This window comes from Rhinoderma darwinii, chromosome 7 (assembly GCF_050947455.1).
Source record: "Rhinoderma darwinii isolate aRhiDar2 chromosome 7, aRhiDar2.hap1, whole genome shotgun sequence".
In the NCBI taxonomy this organism is placed as follows: Eukaryota; Metazoa; Chordata; class Amphibia; order Anura; family Rhinodermatidae; genus Rhinoderma; species Rhinoderma darwinii.
Genome location: NC_134693.1, coordinates 135,164,777 through 135,187,832, shown reverse-complemented (window position 1 = coordinate 135,187,832; position 23,056 = coordinate 135,164,777). Strand labels below are relative to the sequence as shown.

General features: G+C 45.6%; 1 long non-coding RNA gene across 1 annotated transcript in view; it reads right to left on the bottom strand.

The window, feature by feature from the left end:
- Positions 1-23,056, bottom strand: part of LOC142657392 (uncharacterized) — a 94,601-nt gene that overhangs the window by 1,509 nt on the left and 70,036 nt on the right. Inside the window, exon 3 of the long non-coding RNA XR_012849918.1 lies at positions 11,015-11,053. This is a non-coding gene — a long non-coding RNA (uncharacterized LOC142657392). The remainder of the gene's footprint in view (positions 1-11,014; positions 11,054-23,056) is intronic.

Sequence of the window (23,056 nt, the reverse complement as noted above, 5' to 3'; positions counted from 1 at the left end):
TGGTCATGGCAAATTAAGGCCGCTTGGGGGTCACTATGGGGCACCTTGGTGGATAGGTCATCAGTTGTCAGAAAGTGGAAAACCCCTTAATACATTTAGTGTATATTGGGCTGTTCGTGCATCACAAACTGAAATCTATGGAGTAAATCTGTGCCAATCACTGGCGTAAATTACAGTAAATCTGTCAGGCTGGCCCTCCCACCAGTAAGCCCCACCCTTTTTTAAAGTGGCGGTGTAAAATGGAAAATAAGTTGAATCTTTTTGCGCAAAACAGGTATTCGCCAATATTTGCTACTTTTTTCATCCAGAAAACAGGTGCAAATTCCTTAATAAATCTCCCCCTTTATCTACAGTATATCATACAACCCCTGTCCATATGCTTTATGAGGTTATATGGATGTCGTAGAGGGGGGACCAGAACGGAGAGCCACATGGTAAGAGCAGCACTCGCTCTGGTGGACCCGGCCCTTGCTTTGTCATGCTTACAAGATGTTCATTTGAAAAGCCCACTTGGTCTGAATCTGTGGACTGGGGTTCCTGGAGGGCGACACACTGCCCCCATCACGCATCTTCGATCCGGTTCGATGGTAGGATCACATAAAAAACAATAGTCATTGCAACACAATCCTTTATTTGTCTATGAGCCAAATTAAATAGTTGTTGCTATGGAACAAAAATGTGACACAAAGATTTTCTCACGTGGCTGAGGGTGGGTGGTGGGCATCGAATGCAAAAAACATTTAGTGGGGTGGAGACTCGATGATCAAGAACAGGAAAAGTTCATGCCGGCAGAATACTCCTATTCATTGTACAGTACCCAGGTGTGGGTGGCAGTACATCAGCAATGGTTGTGAGTCAAAAGAACACATGCCTGGCAGTTTTAACTGTTGTTGGCATGCAGTAGTGGCAGTGGAAATATTTCCTAATAAAAACAGCTGAGCGTGTTTTGAAGGCAGTAAGGTTTGGATCTGCGGTACATTGCACCCAGCAATTTTCTCTTGAGCCCAAATCCAAGGCTACCCAGCAAAATCTTCTGTCTTGTGCCATTTGCAATTACCATTGTCTTCCATAGGGTACAAGTGCCCCACAACTGGTGAGCAACAACATTCCTTTGTCGAAAAGCTGCTGTCAGCTGCAACTTTTTGTAGTCACCATGTCGTGGCACCACTGGGTGACATACTTCTGCTCTCTATGAGTGGAACCCTAATATAAAACAGGTGGGTGAGTTTTAGGGTATGTTCACACACACTATTTATGGACGTAATTCGGGCGTTTTTGCCCCGAATTACGTCCGAAATAGCGGCTCCAAAGCGTCGGCAAACATCTGCCCATTCATTAGAATGGGTCTTACGATGTTCTGTGCAGACGGTCATTTTTTTTACGCCCCGCTGTCAAAAGGCGGGGCGTAAAAAGGACGCCCGCGTCAAAGAAGTGCCTGTCACTTCTTCAGACGTAAATGGAGCCGTTTTCCATTGACTCCATAGAAAAACAGCTCCATTTACGTCCGTAATGGACGCAGCAAAATAGCGCCTCAACATGCCATTACGGCTGAAATTATGGTACTGTTTTCTCCTGAAAACAGCACCGTAATTTCAGCCGTTACGGACGCTGCCGTGTGAACACACCCTCAAAGTAATAGCATAGTCCTGAACAAGGACCACAGGCTCATACATATTATGGTAATACCATGAGATGATTTTTAAAAGAATTTGAAATGCTTTTCCTTTCAATATTCTTTTTAAAAAGTTCTAAAAAAATAATAATAATACTACAATGTGGTTCTGAATCGTGCTGCCGGAAAATCGCAGCCCTATGTAAAGGGCCAATGGGATGTATGGTGAATTACATCTATGTGGTCATGTGACATAATGACATTGTCACATTGCTCCACTATAGACTCTAGGTTATATGATTATGTCACAAGACAGTGATGTCATCCATCACTGTGGCCACATTACATACTTGCAGCAGGAAATGGCAGCATTTTACAGAACAATAGTATTAATAAGTCCCATTATTCTAAACCGGTAAAAGGGTAAAACAGCAGAATATGACAGGGTCACGTGATGCTGATTGAATATAGTTATCAGGCCAATTGTAGGTAGTAAATGAGTTTATTAAACCATTAATGCAACCCACAGGTTTACCTGCCGCCACTGGAACTCGATAACTTGAGTGTACCGTTGCTGCTTTGACACTTTGTCCTCATAAATTAACTAAGAAATACTAAGCTGCATAATATAATCTCAAGATATCAAAATAGCTTTACCAGTTAATAATTAAGGGGGAAAACACGGCTGCTTTCTTCCAAACGCTGCACTATACCTGTCCATGGGTTGTGTGTCGTATTGAAGCTCAGGTTCATTGAAGTAAATGTCAGAAAAACTGGTCAGAAGTAGTGGTGAATTTAATTCAAGTTAAAGATGTTACCCAAAATTTAACAATTCACACTTGCCATTTCTTTTTCATTCTGGCCCCTGCAGTATTTCACCTGAAGGAAATATCACTGCATAACTAGGCAGAATTTCCATTTAAGTGCATGTCCACCACAAACCACCAGATTATATATAGTCACAGTGTACATACATTACATTACTTATCCTGTACTGATCCTAAGTTACATCCCGTATTATACTCCAGAGCTGCACTCACTATTCTGCTGGTGGAGTCACAGTGTACATACATTACGTTACTTATCCTGTACTGATCCTAAGTTACATCCCGTATTATACTCCAGAGCTGCACTCACTATTCTGCTGGTGGAGTCACTGTGTACATACATGACATTACTTATCCTGTACTGATCCTGAGTTACATCCTGTATTATACTGCAGAGCTGCACTCACTATTCTGCTGGTGGAGTCACTGTGTACATACATTACATTACTTATCCTGTACTGATCCTGAGTTACATCCTGTATTATACTCCAGAGCTGCACTCACTATTCTGCTGGTGGAGTCACTGTGTACATACATTACATTACTTATCCTGTACTGATCCTGAGTTACATCCTGTATTATACTCCAGAGCTGCACTCACTATTCTGCTTGTGGAATCACTGTGTACATACATTACATTACATTACTTATCCTGTACTGATCCTGAGTTACATCCTGTATTATACTCCAGAGCTGCACTCACTATTCTGCTGGTGGAATCACTGTGTACATACATTATATTACTTATCCTGTACTGATCCTGAGTTACATCCTGTATTATACTCCAGAGCTGCACTCACTATTCTGCTGGTGGAGTCACTGTGTACATACATTACATTACTTATCCTGTACTGATCCTGAGTTACATCCTGTATTATACTCCAGAGCTGCACTCACTATTCTGCTTGTGGAATCACTGTGTACATACATTACATTACATTACTTATCCTGTACTGATCCTGAGTTACATCCTGTATTATACTCCAGAGCTGCACTCACTATTCTGCTGGTGGAATCACTGTGTACATACATTATATTACTTATCCTGTACTGATCCTGAGTTACATCCTGTATTATACTCCAGAGCTGCACTCACTATTCTGCAGGTGGAGTCACTGTGTACATACATTACATTACTTATCCTATACCGATCCGGAGTTACATCCTGTATTATACTCCAGAGCTGCACTCACTATTCTGCTGGTGGAGTCACTGTGTACATACATTACATTACTTATTGTAACGTCTGTGGCCACAGCCTGTCGTTCTGACTTAAACCTCGACGGCCGTGGCCATGGACATCTTAACTGCGTGCAGCATCGTCCTCCTTTGAGGCGCCGGCACTCACTTCCGGACATCAAGACTATCTCCGGCGGGTGCGCGCGCCCGCACGGTCTTAAAGGGCCAGTGCGCGCATATTGCAGGAAGTCTGCAATCTAACCCAGGGGCTGGGCTATAAAAAGGGCTCTGCCCTCTTGCTCTTTGCCAGAGCATTGTTTGTTACCCATAGTTTGTCGTGCTAATGGTCTCCCAGTGTCTTCCAGTTTCCCAGAGTACCTTGTTCCTGTATCCCGTATCCTGTTTCCGTGTTACCCAGTTCTAGTGCCGTGCTGTGCTGTTGCCGTGCTGTGCTACAGTCTACGCTTGATTTGCTAAGCCTCACCTAACGTCTTCCCGCTGCCTGGTCCAGGACGTGCCTGCCTCGCTACTGTCTACGTCGCCTCAGGTATACTCCCTGAACTATTGAACTCTGTACTTTACCTGTTTGGCCAGCTGCCATCCCGCTACGCGGTACGGCCGAGTGGGTCCACACCCCGCTTCGTGACTACGCTCTGGCCATGAACTCCGCTGGTCAATTCAAAGGCTTGGCAACGTCCCAAGCCGTGCAGGCGGACCTGCTGGATCTCCGAGCTAGGCAGGATCAGCTCCTTGTGGCAGTGGACTCTATGGCGCAGCAGCTAGGGACACTAGTTGCTTCTCTTCCTGCCTCTATGCAAGCCCTTCAAGCCGATCCTCCTGTTACTCCTCCAGGCAGTTCCTGCCCGGATCCTCGGTTCTCACTGCCATTGCCCTCTCAGTTTGATGGAGACGCCAGTGCATGTTGGGGGTTTCTGAACCAATGCCACATTCATTTTACCCTGCACTCCCGAGCATTTCCGTCAGACAGAGCCATCATATCCCTCCTGACTGGCAAGGCCCTGGCATGGGCTAATCCTATCTGGGAACGTCAGGGACCCGAGACCCAAGATTTCCAGGGGTTCGCGCGAATATTCCGAACTGTTTTTGAGGAGCCAGGGCGAGTCTCATCGTCAGCAACTGCTATCTTCAACCTTCGCCAAGAGGACACCTCCGTGGGCGAGTATACGATCCAGTTTCGGACTCTGGCAGGAGAGCTATCCTGGAACAATGAGGCCTTGGAGGCATCCTTTTGGCATGGCCTGTCGTCCGAGATCAAGGACGAACTGGCTGCTCGAGACCTGCCTCCTGCCTTGGACGACTTGATTCTGCTTGCCACTCGGGTAGACATAAGGCTGATGGAGAGTTCTCACGAGGTTCATCTGGCACCCAACTTCCAGCAACCCCTCTTGCCTACTTCTATTGCTTTGCCCGGGGTCTCGATGCAAGTAGACCAACTAAAATTATCGGTCCAGGAGAAACAGCGCAGTGGAACCTCCGGACTTTGCTTATATTGCGGCCTCCCTGGCCATGTTGTGCGTCTGTGCCCTCAGAAACCAAAAAACTCCAGCACCTAGATTTGGTTGGAGAGACAACCCTGGGCGTCAACACATTGAATCAAGAACTCTCTTCCAAACCATTCATTCCCGTAACCATCATTGCTGGCGAGAGGTCCCATCCGGTCTCTGCCTATCTGGACTCCGGTTCTGCAGCCAACTTCATCTGCCAGGACCTTGTGGATCTTCTTCAGTTGCCTACTATCCCGCTTGAAAGGCCATTGATCGTTGCCTCGGTGGATGGACTGCCATTGCCTGACCCAGTTGTGTCCGTAACCAAGCCGTTGAGACTCCAAGAGGGAGCCCTTCATGCTGAATTCATCTCCCTGTTCGTCCTGTCCAAGGCCGTCAACCCCGTGCTGCTGGGTTTGCCTTGGCTCCGTCTGCACACCCCCGTCCTGGATTGGAACTCTGGAGAGTGGGGGCCCGAAGTGTCTTGACCACTGTCTGGGCCATATCCAGTCGCCACAGCCGGCCCCTATTCAGCCTTTGACAAGGTTGCGTTCTTGTTTCTCCATGTTCTCCGATGTCTTCAACAAAAAGGAGGCTGAGACCTTGCCGCCACATCGGGCATATGATTGTCCGATCGACCTGGTTCCTGAATCGTTTCCTCCTCGTGGTAGAGTGTACCCTCTCTCCTTGCCAGAGACCCAGTCCATGTCGGCCTACATTAAGGAGAACCTGGAGAGGGATTTCATTCGTAAATCTTCATCCCCAGCCGGAGCGGGGTTCTTCTTTGTTAAGAAAAAAGATGGATCGCTACAACCTTGCATTGACTACCGAGGCCTAAACCAGATCACGGTGAAGAACAGGTACCCTCTGCCTTTGATTTCTGAACTGTTTGATCGAATCCGGGGGGTGCGAAATTTTTTTCTAAACTGGACCTGCGGGGGGCCTACAATCTAATTCAGATTCGTCGAGGTGACGAATAGAAGACTGCCTTTAATACTCGTGATGGGCACTACAAATACTTATTTATGCCCTTCGGTCTGTGTAACGCCCCCGCAGTATTTCAAGAATTTGTCAATTACATTTTTCACCAGATCCAGTAAGTCATGTCCGCCAGGTGTTGCTCCGTCTAAGAGAGAATCGCCTTTATGCCAAGCTGGAGAAGCGTGTATTTGAGAAGAAATCTCTATCCTTCCTGGGCTATATTATCTCCGATCAGGGCCTCAAGATGGACCCCCAATAGGTAAAGGCTGTCCTGTAGTGGCCACGCCCCCAAGGCTTAAGGGCCATACAACGCTTCCTAGGATTCGCCAACTTCTACCGGCTGTTCATCCCCAACTTCTCATCTTTGACTGCTCCTATCTCCACCCTCACTAAGAAGGGTATGAATGCCAAAATGTGGACTCCGGAGGCTGAAGCCGCATTTGAATCCTTAAAAAAAGCCTTCACGTCTGCCTCCATTCTCTACCATCCTGATGTATCCCTACAGTTTTCGTAAGAGGTGGACGCTTCCTTGGTTGGTGCTGGTGCACTGTTGTTCCAGAGAGGATCGAAAGGCAAGGCTGTGGTATGTGGCTACTATTCTAAGCTGTTTTCTTCCGCAGAGCGCAACTACTCGATTGGGGATCGGGAGTTACTGGCCATCAAGCTGGCTCTGCAGGAGTGGAGACATCTACTGGAGGGCGCGGTTCATCATATCCTGATCTTCACGGATCACAAAAATTTGACCTACCTACAGACGGCCCAGCTATTGAATCCTCATCAAGCCAGGTGGTCGTTGTTCTTTGCTCGGTTCCGGTTCGAACTCCACTACCGACCTGCCGACAAGAATATGAGGGCCGACGCCTTGTCTAGATCTTTTGAAACTGAGGACGCCATGGAATCTCCACAGAATATTATTGACCCATCCTGCATCTTCTCTGTGAATCCCCTGCAAGTTAGACATTCCTCCGGGAAGGACTTTTGTGCGTCTGGCTGACCGAGGAAGAATTCTTCGCTGGGGTCACAGTTCTAAGCTGGCAGGTCACGTAGGTGCTCATAAGACCCAAGATCTAATCACCCGTCAGTTTTGGTGGCCCACACTACTCAAAGACGTTATGGACTTTGTCTCCTCATGCATGGTATGCGCAGCAAATAAAGTCGCTCACTCCAGACCTGCTGGCCTGCTCCAACCACTGCCTGTGCCCGTTGCCCCCTGGCAACATGTCGCTATGGACTTTGTCACGGATCTTCCTTCTTCTGCGAGTTGCAGTGTGATCTGCGTGGTGGTGGATAGATTTTCCAAGATGGCTCATTTAATGCCCTTGACCGGCCTGCCATCTGCTACGCGATTGGCTGACCTCTTCATACAACACATCTTCCGTCTGCACGGCTTGCCACTGCATATTGTCTCGGACCGAGAGGTCCAGTTCACCTCGAAGTTTTGGAGAGCACTCTGCGGCCTCCTCGGTTTAAAATTGGACTTCTCTTCGGCCTATCATCCCCAGTCCAATGGGCAAGTCGAGAGAGTTAACCAGATTATGGAGAACTATCTACGTCACTTTGTTTCCAGGCGCCATGATGATTGGGTGCAGTTGCTCCCGTTGGCAGAGTTCTCTTTTAACAACCACACCAGTGATTCGACCACTTCCAGTGCATTCTTCATCGTCTATGGTCAGTATCCTCGTATACCTCTTCCTTTTTCTACTATGTCCCAGGTTCCTGCAGCCGACTCGACCTTCAGGGACTTTCTACAGATTTGGCAACAGACCCGATCTTCTATCCTGTTAGCGGTGGACCGCATGAAGAGAAAGGCAGATTCAAGAAGACGGGCGCCTCCGCAGTTCCTTCCAGCGACTAAAGTCTGGTTGTCTTCTAGGAATATCTGGCTGAGGGTGCCGTCGTGCAAAATTGCCCCTAGGTTCCTCGGACCCTTCGAAATCCTGCTGCAGATCAACCCCGTATCCTACAAGCTGCGGCTCCCCCCTACCCTCAGGATTCCTAACTCCTTTCACGTCTCCCTGCTGAAACCCGTGGTCCTGAACCGCTACTCCAGGACTCCTAGTTCCACAGTGGTCCCTGGCGGCTCATCGGGGACTTTCGAAGTAAAGGAGATTCTGGCCACCAAGAAGGTGGGAGGAAGGACATTTTATTTAGTGGATTGGAGGGGGTTCGGCCCAGAAGAGAGGTCTTGGAAGCCAGAGGAGAACATCGATGCTCCTGTCCTTGTGAGGAAGTTTCTCTCCAGCTCTGGTCCCAAGAAGAGGGGGCGTAAGAGGGGGGATACTGTAACGTCTAAAGCCACGGCCCGTCGTTCTGACTTAAACCTCGATGGCCGTGGCCATGGGCATCTTACCTGCGTGCAGCCTCGTCCTCCTTTGAGGCGCCGGCAATCACTTCCGGATATCGAGACTATCTCCGGCGCGCGCGCGCCCGCGCATGGTCTTAATGGGCCAGTGCGCGCATTTTGCAGGAAGTCTTGCCAGAGCGTTGCCAGAGCATTGTTTGTTACCCATAGTTTGTTGTGCTAATGGTCTCCCAGTGTCTTCCAGTTTCCCAGAGTACCTTGTTCCTGTATCCCGTATCCTGTTTCCCAGTTCTAGTGCCGTGCTGTGCTGTTGCCGTGCTGTGCTACAGTCTACGCTTGATTTGCTACGCCTCACCTGACGTCTTCCCGCTGCCTGGTCCAGAACGTGCCTGCCTCGCTACTGTCTACGTTGCCTCAGGTATCCTTGCTGAACTATTGAACTATTTACTTTACCTGTTTGGCCAGCTGCCATCCCGCTACGCGGTACAGCCCAGTGGGTCCACACCCTGCTTCGTGACACTTATCCTGCACTGATCCTGAGTTATATCCTGTATTATACTTCAGAGCTGCACTCACTATTCTGCTGGTGGAGTCACTGTGTACATACATTACATTACTTATGCTGTACTGATCCTGAGTTACATCCTGTATTATACTCCAGAGCTGCACTCACTATTCTGCTGGCTGAGTTACTGTGTACATATATTGCATTACTTATCCTGTACTGATCTTGCGTTACATCCTGTATTATACTCCAGAAATGCATTTTTAATTCTGATGGCTGTTCCTGGAAACAATCAACAAGCTTATCATCAGAAACACCCCTTATAGCTTGGCTGAGCTCCTTTAATGCAGGGGAGCAGTTCGTTTTTCATACATCATATTACTGTACACTGCTTGCAGTAAAGGCTAAATTACACAGAATGCAAATGCCCAGTGCAAACTCAATGTAGGCATTAATCCAGCAAGAAATGCTGGGAGATTTCATCTCTGTAGTCCATAGAATTGTGAATGCAGCTCTGAAGTAAAATACAGGCTGTAACTCAGAAAGATAAATAACATAATGTATTTACAAAGTTACTAGTTATTACTTATTAATTCTATATGTTGTTAACTGTAAAATGGTGTTCATGCGGACATACTCTATGAGGCGTCCTGGAAAATTGGATGACTGTCCCTATGGGAGCTGTAAAGGCAGTCATAATAGTAGTCACCCAGCTCATCCACCCACAGATATAACTTAGAAGAGAATAATTTAAAGGGTAACTCAACGTTCAACAAACTTCTAACATGACGACGTGTCATAGTGCCATGTCAGAAATTTTGATTGATGGGGGTCCAAGCACAGAGACCCCCACCAATCGCTCCAACAAAGCGGCAGAAGTGCTCATGTGAGCCCTCAGCTGCTTCGTTTCTGTCCGGCTTTTTCCAGAAAGCCGATGTATCGGAGTACGGGCTCATAGACTTTCTATTCCAATACATTGTTTTCCGGAAAAAGCCGAACAGAAACAAAGCTGCTCAGCTCTCACACGAGTGCTTCTGCAGCTTCGTTTTAGCGATTGGTGGGGGTCTCAGTGCTCTGACCCCCACCAATCAAAACTTCTGACATGTCACTATTACATGTCAGAAGTTTGTTGAACGTTTAGTTACCCTTTAAAGGGTTTTCCAAGCTTTGATGGCATATCCTTAGACAAGTGCCATGGTTGGAGTGGAGAGACCCCATTGATTGCACATTGATGGTGTATCTTATATAGGTGAGTGCTGTGGCACCTTCGTTTTGCTGATTGGTGGGGGTCCCCTGGGGTTGGACATGCACTGATCATACATTTATGGCCTTTAGGCCATCAATCGAAAAGGCCAGAAAACCGACTTATATTTACCGATGATTCTTTTAATCTTAGGGGACGAGGTACTAGACAAAAGAGCAAAAGACACGGCGCCAAGTAGCGGAATCAATAGTTTAAAGGAGCAAAAGGTACATAAATGCTCACCTGTTCAGTGGCAAATTACCGGCATGTAATTTGTATCGATAAGCTGCTGCCAATCCCAGACGCAACTCCCGTGGAGATTCCAACGTAATATAATAGAATAGCAAAAAACGGGATAAACGGCGCTGCTTATGTAAAGTACGGTTTATTGGAAAGGATGCTACGCGTTTCGGCGCCGAAACGCGTAGCATCCTTTCCAATAAACCGTACTTTACATAAGCAGCGCCGTTTATCCCGTTTTTTGCTATTCTATTATATAGGGGACGAGGTGATACCTAACATCCAAAGATTCCCTCAGTCTTTAGGATTGCAGTTTGCTTTTGTTGGGATGATTTATTACCGGTATCGTATGTCACGTTGCTGGAGAAGAACCGGGGTATTAGCTGAAGTGTCAATCTGACCTTCTTGCATTATGAGCTTGGTGTATGGATAATCTCCCTCATTGACTGAATGGGGCTCAATGAGATTAGAGTTGACGTTAAAGTCTTCTCACCTGTCTGAAAATAGCGCAGTCTTTAATTTTCCATTGGAGCTTTGCCGCGTGTCACATGAGAACATTCACCTTAAGACCCTCCCGGGCGCACATCTCGATAATAGGATTTAATAAAAAAGAAGAATACCTGTGATCCTCCTGCTATTCCTGGATGGGAGATTATCGCCTGAAACCAAACAACACGCGATTAATCCAGATTGTAAACAAGAAATGTATTTACATGTAATATAAATATAACTTCTTAATCATCAATATTGTTATTAATATCATTGAAAATAAAGTAAAGGGTTTGCCAAAAATTTTACAAAACCAAATCGGAATAGGGACAGCAAAAAAAATGCTCCAGCAAGTAGACAAAGAGTAAGGGTAAAGCCACACGGGACGGCACTGACCCGGCCGAAAACCATGACGGCACCATGTTCGGTGCTGCTGTCAAATAGCCTGTTAATGGCTGCGCGTTATTTTAAAGAGAACCTTTCACCTGCCCATACGTGTGCAGCTGACTGCAGCATGTAATAGGCCGGGCTTCACAAACACTGTCTCACTTAAAATAATTTTTCTAACTTCCTCCGTTATTTACATATCGGTGCCGTTATATTTGGCACCCGATATGTAAATAAGCCCCTGAACTGTCAATGGAGTGTTTCTATCTAACTAAATGGCAAGAGGGCATGATGTCTTCGCTCTGACACTGACAGTGTCAGGGCGGCTTGCACTGTGTTCCCTCCCGCAAGAACACACAGACTGAGAGAGCGCTACAGAACCACCAGTCTCGTGTGAAGTCTCCATATCTCTTCATCTAATATACCAAATAGACAAACTTTAAAGGGATAAGGGCATAAAGGGATAGGTGTGTCATGCCCATGGCCACCAGGCTCACTTACCTCCTGATGCCCGTAGCCATGGAACTGTGAGCGCTGGTCCTCATCTCCTTCTCAGGAGATGCCAGCGCTCACTTACGCTTCTCCCGGCCGGGTCCCGTAGGGTGCGCTCGCACGCTCGTGCCCGCTCTTAAAGGGCCAGCGCGTGCACCTGAAATTAGTACTAAATTAGCCCATGAGCATCCTGGACTATAAGAAGGGCCCAGCCCGTTCCTGCAATGCCTGAGCGTTGTTGTCGTTACCCTAGTCTGTCTATGCAAATGGTCTCCTAAGTGTTTTCCAGTTCCCAGTGTTTCCCGTTCCTGCTACCTGTAACCTGTATCCCGTGCTATCCTGGTCAAGTGTCGCGTTGAGCTGAAGTCGTGCTGTGCTGTATACCACGCCTGACCTGCTACACCACGCCTGGCGCCTGCCTGCTGCCTAAGCCCAGCCGAGCCTGTCTTGCTACTGTCTGAGCTATCACAGGTACACCTATATGAACTATAGCCTGTGACCTGTTGGCCAGCTACCATACCGTCAAGGCGGTACGGCCCAGTGGGTCTACGTACCCAACGTGACAAGGTGTATGTAGCAATGAAGATAACAGAAGAACTATCTAAGATCCCTTATGGGATCACAAGACCATATCATATGCCAGAAATCAGCCTCCGGTGCATGACATGGCTGCGCGTTATTGCGGGTAAAATTGCCCTTTATCTGTAAAATCGTGCGGCCATTAATTAATACACCGCTTATGGCCGCACGATTTTGCAGGTAAAGGGCCGTTTTACTAGCAATAATGCACAGGCTATTTGACAGCCGCGCCGAACATGGTGCCGGTGCGGTTGCTGGCCGCATCATGGCCTATTCAGGGCTGCTCCCTGCTCCTTATACTAACACTTCCAATATTCATATTAATGAGCAGGGGGTAAAAGATGGGAATGAGCTAATTAGATCCGCATCCCATTCAGAACTCTACACCCTCATGCACTCAAAGTACTAATGGTCCTATTACACAGTCCGACATGGGCCATGTAAATGAGCGCCGATCAATGAGACAGCTCGTTGATCGGCGCTCATTTGCTCCTTTCAAAAGGAGCTATGTATGGGGACGAACAATCATTACTACGATCACTCGTCCCCATACATTTCTATAATGTCGGCAGGACGTCTCCCTGATAACACATCAAGATGTGCTGCTGACAACGATAAATATTTTAGGCTGCATAAAAGATACAATCAGCCGATGAACGAACGTTTGTTCATTCATCGGCTGATCGTTGCCCTGTTTACACAGGTCAATGAACGTTCTGTGAACACTCGTTTGCCTGATCATTGGCTCGTGTAAAAGGGCCCTTAAAGTGTATCTTTTCTACATTTGCTCAGTCTATTGTTCCCTGTTATCAGCTATTTTAGACTGGAATGAAGCTAGATGTCCATCAATAAAATGACAGGATGTTCAGAAAAATGGTGGTTGCTAGTTTATCATTTACTTATATATGACATATACATATATCAGTGGTCTCCAACTTATGGTTCTTCTGCTGTTACTAAAGTACAGCTCCCAGGACGCAGGCTGTCAGGGCATGCTGAGAGTTGTAGTTTTCTATATATACCAGATAATCTCTGCCCTTTTACCAAAATGTTTTGGTTATAAAGGTCTACTGGTGCACTTTGCAGAACATTGAGCCTCTTTTGTATAGACAGCATCTTGCACTTTGAGTCTGAGCACTTACAGTAAAAGATAATTGAAGACGATTTGAGTGAATTGAATTTCAGACAAAGTAAAAAATGGAAATATGCGCTCCACCTCAATATCTTCCTTCTTAGGTAAGGTCATCTGTAGTCCAACACCAATTTGTGTTGTGAGGATAGCTGATGCCTGAAATGTTACTTTCCAAGCTGTAGCATCTCCGGTCTAAATTTATAGTTCATCTTATGTCCATTTGCTGTGCAGTTGAATGCTGTCTATTGCTCCCTGTCATCAGCCAAGCTAGTGTAGTGTTCAGAAATAAAATGACAGTGATAATTTAACCCCTTTACTACTAGATCACCACAGATAGTACCACTACACTCTGCTGGCACTATTATATATGGTGTGAATGCTGGCTGTTATTATATGGGTGTGTTATTTGTGCACTATATCAAGGCATTGGGTATTTGTACAGTGTTATTTAGATGTACTGTATAGTGATATTATGATTTATGAGGACATAAGTTATTTCTTTTGGTCGCTTATATAGCGCTGACATATATGAACCCAGGACCCCAGTTGCAAGGTAACCATACCCTTAATCCCTTGACAAAATCCTGTGTCCACCCCTACATAGGATATTCCTATTGTAAAGATAGGCCATCAATTATATTTCTTGGAAAATCCCTTTAAAGAGGACCTGTCACTAGATCATATAAGTTGAACTGGTTTACTGACCTGAATAGCGCCATCTCCCTGATTCCAGCGCTGTTTTTCTTTTTTTCCTGGACCCTCCCGTTCCAGACATATGGCCCACTGTTGTGTTAACTCCCTATATGCGTATTTGCTGCAGTTAGCCAACAGGGTGGAGCTAGCATCCCTGGCTCTGATGCTGACCAATCAGCATGAGGCAGCTTGAGGATAGATCGCTCCTTGTTGGCTATCTACAGCAAATTAGCGCATAGGGAGCCAATACAACAGTGGGCCATATCTCTGGAACGGGAGGGTCCAGGAAAAAAAGAAAAACCGCGCTGGAATCAGGGAGATGGCGCTATTCAGGTCAGTAAACCAGTTCAATTTATATGACCTAGTGACGGGTTCTCTTTAAAGAGGCTCTGTCACCAGATTTTGCAACCGCTATCTGCTATTGCAGCAGATAGGCGCTGCAATGTAGATTACAGTAACGTTTTTATTTTTAAAAAACGAGCATTTTTGGCCAAGTTATGACCATTTTTGTAGTTATGCAAATGAGGCTTGCAAAAGTCCAAGTGGGTGTGTTTAAAAGTAAAAGTCCAAGTGGGCGTGTATTATGTGCGTACATCGGGGTGTTTTTAATACTTTTACTAGCTGGGCGTTCTGATGAGAAGTATCATCCACTTCTCTTCAGAACGCCCAGCTTCTGCCAGATTACGCTGTGACGTCACTCACAGGTCCTGCATCGTGTCAGACGAGCGAGGACACATCGGCACCAGAGGCTTCAGTTGATTCTGCAGCAGCATCGGCGTTAGCAGGTAAATCGATGTAGCTACTTACCTGCAAACGCTGATGCTGCTGCAGAATCAACTGTAGCCTCTGGTGCCGATGTGTCCTCGCTCGTCTGACACGATGCAGGACCTGTGAGTGACGACACAGCGTGATCTCTCGAGAACACGCTGTGTCTGCACTTCCAGAAGCTGGGCGTTCTGAAGAGAAGTGGATGATACTTCTCATCAGAGCGCCCAGCTAGTAAAAGTATTAAAAACGCCCCGATGTACGCACATAATACACGCCCACTTGGACTTTTACTTTTAAACACACCCACTTGGACTTTTGCAAGCCTCATTTGCATAACTACAAAAATGGTCATAACTTGGCCAAAAATGCTTGTTTTTTAAAAATAAAAACGTTACTGTAATCTACATTGCAGCGCCTATCTGCTGCAATAGCAGATAGGGGTTGCAAAATCTGGTGACAGAGCCTCTTTAAGCATGTACCAGTGTCCAGACACTTCTACTTCTGATTTTCTGAGCTTTCAGGAAACTGCAAACAGTTCCCCATATCATAGTCTGGAAGGAAAGAGCCTTTTAAAAGTCCCCTGTCCTATGACATCTCTGGACAACATTTCCTTGTTTGATCTTCGGCTGTTTACTTGACTTCAGAACAAGAAAAGTCCTAATTTACTCGAGAAGTATTCGGGTGTGGAAGTTGCGATTGCTGAGACAGTTCCAGAAGTGTCTTGTTTTAGCTCCGTGTGTGTATACCAAAATACCCAGACTGTAACCAGAGGACAGCTGCAAAGGTTGACCCGACGTTCCATTAATTAACACCTATTACTGAGACAAGCCCTGTATGTCTACATTTTACATGACACAAATAACCTTTTCTTCTGTATGGACGACGCTGTCATGTGCAGGAATAATATTCATTAATCTGTTATTCGTCATGTATCTCCGTACAGTGCACAGCTCATTATTTCTGATCACATTACCCATAAATCAAAGAGCCCTTGTGGGTTTCTTAGGAAACATGTATACCTTAGGCCTTATTCAGGCGAACATGTGGAAACTCGGACCTGAAAAACGTTCGTTTTTCATGTGCCAAGTGCCCCTGTGCTGGTCCTGTTTTCACAAATCCCTATAGACTTGAGTCTATGGAGGGATCCGTGAAAATGGAACAAAATAGGACATGTTCTATTTTTCAATGGACCCTTCACATGGTCCGTTATTTTAACCGCCGTGTGAATGGCCCTATTGAAATACATGCGTCCGTTGTTTTAACGGCCGTCACGCGGACGTATTCTACGTTCGTCTGAATAAGGCCTTACAATGACCCCTTTATGGTTGCAGCGACAGCATTAAGTGGAAACCGCGCCCTCATGTGGTGGCCAGTGGACGCAAAATTTTGCAAGTAATACCAGCAATCGTGCAGTCATTGGCCACCGCCTGTGGACGTAATTCCATCCACATGCGTCCGCCACAGATTTGGGCTGCACCCTTATCCACCATGAATGGCAGCCATTGGAAATTAAGAAGTTTAATAATATGCAGGGTTGGAGCGAGAGACAGGTCTGGGCACCCAAAAAATAAAGGTTATAGGCCCGTAATCTGCCTGTCTGGTCTTGTTTTATCCTGTTTAACTTGAATACAAAGCAGACCTATGTGTCTCCATGGTTACAGACTACAAACAAACCCTGTGTAGTCTGATCTTGCATCCGCCCCCTCTTCTTCTTTAGGTTACCAAGAAGAGGGCAGAAGACTGCAGGAACAGATTACACAGAGTTTGTTTGTACAATGTAACCATGGATACACATAAATCTGCTTAGGAGCTGTATACACAAAGCGGTAGGATATGTTTAATCAAGTCTATTTGCAACGTTGCCTTATTTTTTATTCTAGATGCATCGAGGCAATATAAAATGGTTGCAAATGTCTACACACTCTTTTAAGTATACAGATGGATAGTTCTGCAATTCACTGCAGCACTCTGGAATATATAGGTATATGAGAAAAGAATGAGACTGCAGATACCATAGCAACGCATGTAATTGCAGAACACCGGCAGCCACTCCCAATGAAAAGCTTTTTTATAGCGATTGCCAGACATGATGTTTTGAATTAATGTCGGGTTTATGAGCAGAAAGCAAGAATGAGTGTAGTGAAATGAAAGGGGAATAGGAGCCCCTCATGAGGTACATTACTATCCAGACACCTGTCCCCGAGGCAGAAATTTACTGCAATACACCTGATAGTCGGCACTAGCGGCCGCTGATTAGTATCACGTCAATGTGGTTGTAATTAACACTCCCTTGTAAACTTGTCTCGAATGACATATTATGATAGCAAATCACTGCTTGGATTATGGGTAATGGATAAGACTGGGTTCACACAGTGCAGATTTCATGCAGATTTTGCATGCATTTTTTAAGCAAAAGCCGGGAAAGGAACCGGAGCTGAAGATCTATATAAAGGATCGCATTTAAGTGTCTCTTCTTCTGGATTCTTCGTGCGAGCGCTCAGCCGCTTCGTTTCTGTTTGGCTTTTTCCGGAAAGTCGATGTAGCGGAGTACGGGCTCATGGACTTTCTATTGAGCCCGTACTCCGATACATTGATTACCGGGAAAAGCTGAACAGAAACGAAGCGGCTGAGCGCTCACACGACCACTTCTGCTGCTTTGTTTTAGCAATTGGTGGGGGTCTCAGTGCTCGGTCCCCCACCAATCAAAACTTATGACATGTCACTATGACATGTCGGAAGTTTGTTGAACGTTTAGTTACCCTTTAAAAAAAATGCATGCAAAATCTGCAGTGTGTGAACAAGGCCTTAATCTTCATATATGTTTGTACTTTTGCACCTGAGTATATGTGCTGCTACATTACACGTAGATGAGATGGGATTGACCGCTGCTGTATATATTATATATGTACAGGGAACAGGGGATGTATTGCTGCTCAAAGAGGGAGATTTGACATTCAGGAGTCTGGGAAAGTTGAGCGACAGCCCCTGAGGGAGCATAATGTCGGCCATATTGTTAGTCAATCAGCTTTTCCATAAATTATTTCGTAGTATGGATCCACGTGCAATATGTGTGCCACCATATGGTACCTATGTGAAGCACTGTAGTCTACCCTATGAGTGATCCTTCTAGTGGAGGAACCTCTGTGATACAGCATGCGATACAATATACCAGATTTTTTCTTCCTAAAAGATTCATTATAGATAAGTGAGAAAAAACCACTGTATATTTCCACATAAAACAGGGTACAGTATTGGTCCATATATTTCTATAGGTGCCATATTACAAATCCCCAATATGGCCGTTCACGAGAGTGCTTAAAGAGTTTCTCCGCTTGCACAATCTCTACTTGTTAGAAGGGTCTCTTGACCGTAAGTAGATCACAAAGGGGCCCCTTGATCGGACCCCAAGTGATCAGTTGTGATCTGTGGGGAAACATGGAAGTGTTCCATATTCCTGCAGCGCCCCCACAGGGGAAATTAAGCATTACACAGCGTCCATTCATATAAATGTGTTGTCTGTGTAATACAGGACAGGTCCTCCAGAGGGAGAAAGAGAGAGAGAGAGAGAGAGAGAGAGAGAGATGCTCTTTATAACCGCTCCCCACTGAAGATATGAGGATCTTGAACAGAGGACCCCCCTCTATTAACTCAGAATTCCCTATTAGGGTGTATGAAAAGTTTTATTTTAAACTGGACAACCCCTTTAAAGTGATGCCATACCTAAACTTTATCTACTTTCATGTACATTTGTCATGCAGTTGAATACAGTCTAGTGTTCTCTGCTATCAGCCATTCCATGTAGTGTTCTTCAATGGGATGACTGACAGGAAATCTAGATAACTCCCTGCCCGCCATGATCACTACTGATCTCCAAAACCATGACTGATATCGGTGGCTCCTCTTATAACACTGCTGCACTTTTATAAGCTGCCGACTTTAGGTTTAGTAGCCCTTTAAATCCACAATAATCGGGCTGTTTTAGTATTACATAGAATCCTATTGTTTGGGGCAGTTTTAGAGTTTGCTTGCGATGATTGCGTGGTTAGTCGAATGAACCATATGGGAGACATTGACTATATTAATATCTATTGGGCTGCTTCATGCGCCCACTTCACAGCTGCGAGTACCTGTGGTGGCACATGGATTGGATGGGAGGCTTATAACAATGGAGGGGATGAGAGCACTGCGGAGGGGTTCTGTATATACTGGTCCTTCGTGCAGGAGTACACGTGCCGCCTCACGTGGGATGACAGGCCCGTCAGTGTAATATTACACATCAGACTCGTCTGAATCCGTGCTTGTTTTTTTAATTATATTCAGTACTTGTTAACCTTTTCCCTCATCAGGATAGATGAATGCAGAACAAAACACTTGAAAGGAGTCACATGGATGATACAGCCGATGCTGCATGTGGTTCCTGAAAAGGAAAGTCAATCATTCAGATATAAAGAGCTATATCTGGAGACTGCAGCCATGAATGATACTCACGGTTTATAAAAATAAGAAATAATAACACGTTTGCATTCTGTTTATATCTGTCGGCCACAATCTTACTCACATATCACATACGTTGCTATCTGGACATGGCCTATAGCTATGTTCATCCTGATCCTCCATATTTAGGAATAGAATGCCAGACCAACAGTGAAGACTGACACTTTACTGTAGAGCCCTGTGCACGAGGAGGCAATGCTTCTAGGGGGGGGGGGGGAAATAACTCCTCAATATGGCATCTGGTGAAACATTAAACAATTTTTTTTCGGTTGGTTTCTGTATCAGGTAGAAAACCTATAAAATCAGAAGCATACGGAGGTACGGTATGGCCCCATGGATTTCTGTGGGTGCCGTATTATGGCTCCATACAGCTCGGAGCTAGTACAGAGTCGTAATGAGACCACGTGCATGAGGCCTGGGGGTAATATGGCCACAAACCTGTATTGCAAAGGGTCAAATCCGCTGCAAGAATCAAGTAAAAAGTACGCAAATTTCAAAATCTGCAACATGCCGTAAAATTTACACAAAGTTATTATTACTATAAATCCACCATTGGCCGCCCGCCCCACTTTGCGAGATAATCCCAAGAAAAACCGGACGAACTGGATGCCATTTTAACAGCAATTTTCGTAAAACCATGGGGAAATGGCGCAGTTTTGCAGCGAAAACCACGTATTCTGACCGCAAAGTGTGAATCTAGCCTAATATAGACGCATTTCTGGGTCCATATGATACAGTTAGTTTGAGTCATTAGACTCGCCTTGCGCTGGGATTTACATCGGCAATACGGGCATAGAAATGCGCTCATATTACGCTCATGCTAAACTTGCCTTAGGCTGCATTCACATAAAGCATTTGCTGCATTTTCCGCGGCATTTTCATTGGCGTTTCTTTTAGGTCAAAAAGACTGCGGCCAGATGTTACTTTAAAGTATAAAGTAAAATATATAGAAAAAGCATTTTCGTTTGTGGCGTTTTTGGGGTTAGTGTTTTTTGTTTTTTTTTTAAATGCCACATGCTCTGGCATTTTTTTTTACATAGGCTGCTCTATAGGGCTTCAAAAAAGCTAGAAAAAAAACGCATACTCAAAATTTTACAAGATAAAAAACGCCACCTAAAACACTTAAAAAAAAAACGCTTGAAAGTCACTGGTTTTTTTTTAAGTGTTTAAGAACGTGCGAGTACAATGCTCCATTGGGTGTCGTATGTACAGAGTATTCTCCCCTGCGTGAAGAGCTCCGTACGTACGGCATCTGATGGAACATGCCACCATTTTCTCCAGACCCGATGCACTTCTACGAGTGCCTCAATAAGACTAAGTAACGTGGCTGTGTGCGGAATTTTCAGCAATAACGTATCACTGTGTTACTAGGCAGATTTGCCGTATTGGTTATCACCCAGCTTTTCCATAAAAAGATAAATCTGTGAAATAATTGACTAGAATTTTGAACAGCTTGATGGAAGAGGACTGCGTGGTTGTTTTTGTTGTTCCCATTGCTCAGCTTCGTCATATTAACCAATGTCAGATGTTCCCCCTCTAGTAATGCTGAGCTTCCAGTCTTACCGCTGAATCACATTTAACCCAGAAACTGCCAGTCCTCTCTGCCATGCCTCGGTTGGGTTATGTACTAGGTGGGCAAGCTAGGGAATGTGTTAATGGCTCAGTCTCACTTCTCTATTTCTCATACTGCAGCTGTTCCATCACAAAAGCTGCAGGGTGGAGTGGTATATATACACAGTGGAGTCACATTATTATGACCAGCACCTAATATCCAGAGTAACCACCGTGTGCAGCACAGACAGCAGCTAGACGGGCCGGGAGTGATCAATAAAGTTCTGGTCGGTGGTCTCAGGTATCTAGCGCCATGCTGACTGCAGAGCATCCCACATTTGCTGGAGGGTGCGTGGGGGAGGATCCATAGAGCGAACAAGATGATTGAGGTCCCACAGATGCTCAAGTCTGGAGAATTACGGGGCCAGGGAAGTACTTGGAAGTCTTGGTCCTGGTCTTCCAACCACTGTCGGACATTTCTAGCCGTGTGACGTGTCGCATTGTCTCGCTGGAAGATTCCATCTGCCCCAGGGAAGACAATCTGCATGTATGGGGGGACGTGATCTGAACGATGGATTCATACCCAAATCGGTTCAGAGCCGTCCACATGGATGAGTGGCCCAGAGAATGGTGAGAAAAACTTCCCCAGACCATAACGCTGCCACCACCGGCTTGTGTTCTTCCAGCAGTGGTTGCAGGGTGTTTGTTCTCTGATGTTTCTCGCCTGACACGCTGACGTCCATCCGTTCCATGAAGCAGAAAACGTGACTCATCGGAGAAGGTGACCCTTTACTAATCATCGGTGATCCAATGCCGATACTGCCGTGCAAATTGAAGCCTTTTTTCCGATGCACCTTTGTTACATAGGAGCAGTGACCATCCTTCGGGTTCGCTGAACTGTTGTATTACACACACGTCTGGTCGCCCCCTGGTTGATTTTCACGGTGAGCTTCCCACTGTAGCGTGTCGTTCGGCCCTCGCGCACCTTCGTAGCCAACGTTCACCTCTCACACCAATGGCACGAGGTGCTCCGCAGTTTTCACGTTGGTTATTCCCAATGGTGCCATTTGTCCAGTCACAATACACTGTAACCACAGCACGCGAACAGTTCACAAACTGAGCTGTGTGAGAAATACCGCCACACTTGGCCCGAAAAACAATAATCATCCCTTTTTTGCAATTCTGATAAATCGCCCATTTTACCCATGGCAACAACGAGTGATATGTGATCAGACAGCCTATAGCCCACCTTATATACCCACCAAGCCACGACACATCACGTCCTTCATGGGCTACGCGCTGCCGACGTCGAAAGTAGGAGGTGGTCATAATAATGTGACTCCACTGTGTATATATCAGACCGATTGGTATTGGTGGAATAAAAAAAAAATCTGCTTCTATTGCTGCCCCTCTGATAGCCGTAGATATGAGACAGCTGTTCCCTGATAATCATTCCACGCCGTCATAAAATGTCTGTTCGGGTTGGCCAAATGAGTATATTATTTCTATGGTGAGAACAGGAAAAGCGGCTGCCAGGCACCTGTGTCGCCACTTATCTCAGAGTAAACAAGAAGATCAGACAGGTTGGAATGAACTGCCAGTTGCCATAGACATGAGATTGACAGCAGATACCACTGATAATAATGTCACATCTATGGCCCACCTTATAACACCTTTTTAGGTTCAGCATTCTGAGCTAATAAGTTTTATAACCTTTTACATCGGATGGAGATCTCTTTTTTCTTTATTATAATCCCGTATATCTGAAATATCAATATTAGAACTGATAATAGATTGTCTCTGCCATGCAAGTCAATACTTCTCTGTTCTAATCTGTGCAAATATTTGCAGTGAACTAGAAAATATCTGAATATGGAGATTCGGAGAACTCGGAGGTCAGTGAGTTTATTTACTTTCAGGACTTTGGAAAAATCCATAGGAACTGAAGAAGCTTCATCCCCAGATGGTGAATGCTGCGTGTGCTGCAAGTTGTGGGGGCAGGGATTAAACACCCTAAAACAGAAATCTACTTCTTCAAATATCCAGAACGTCCCCGCAGACATACACAGCTGTGTGC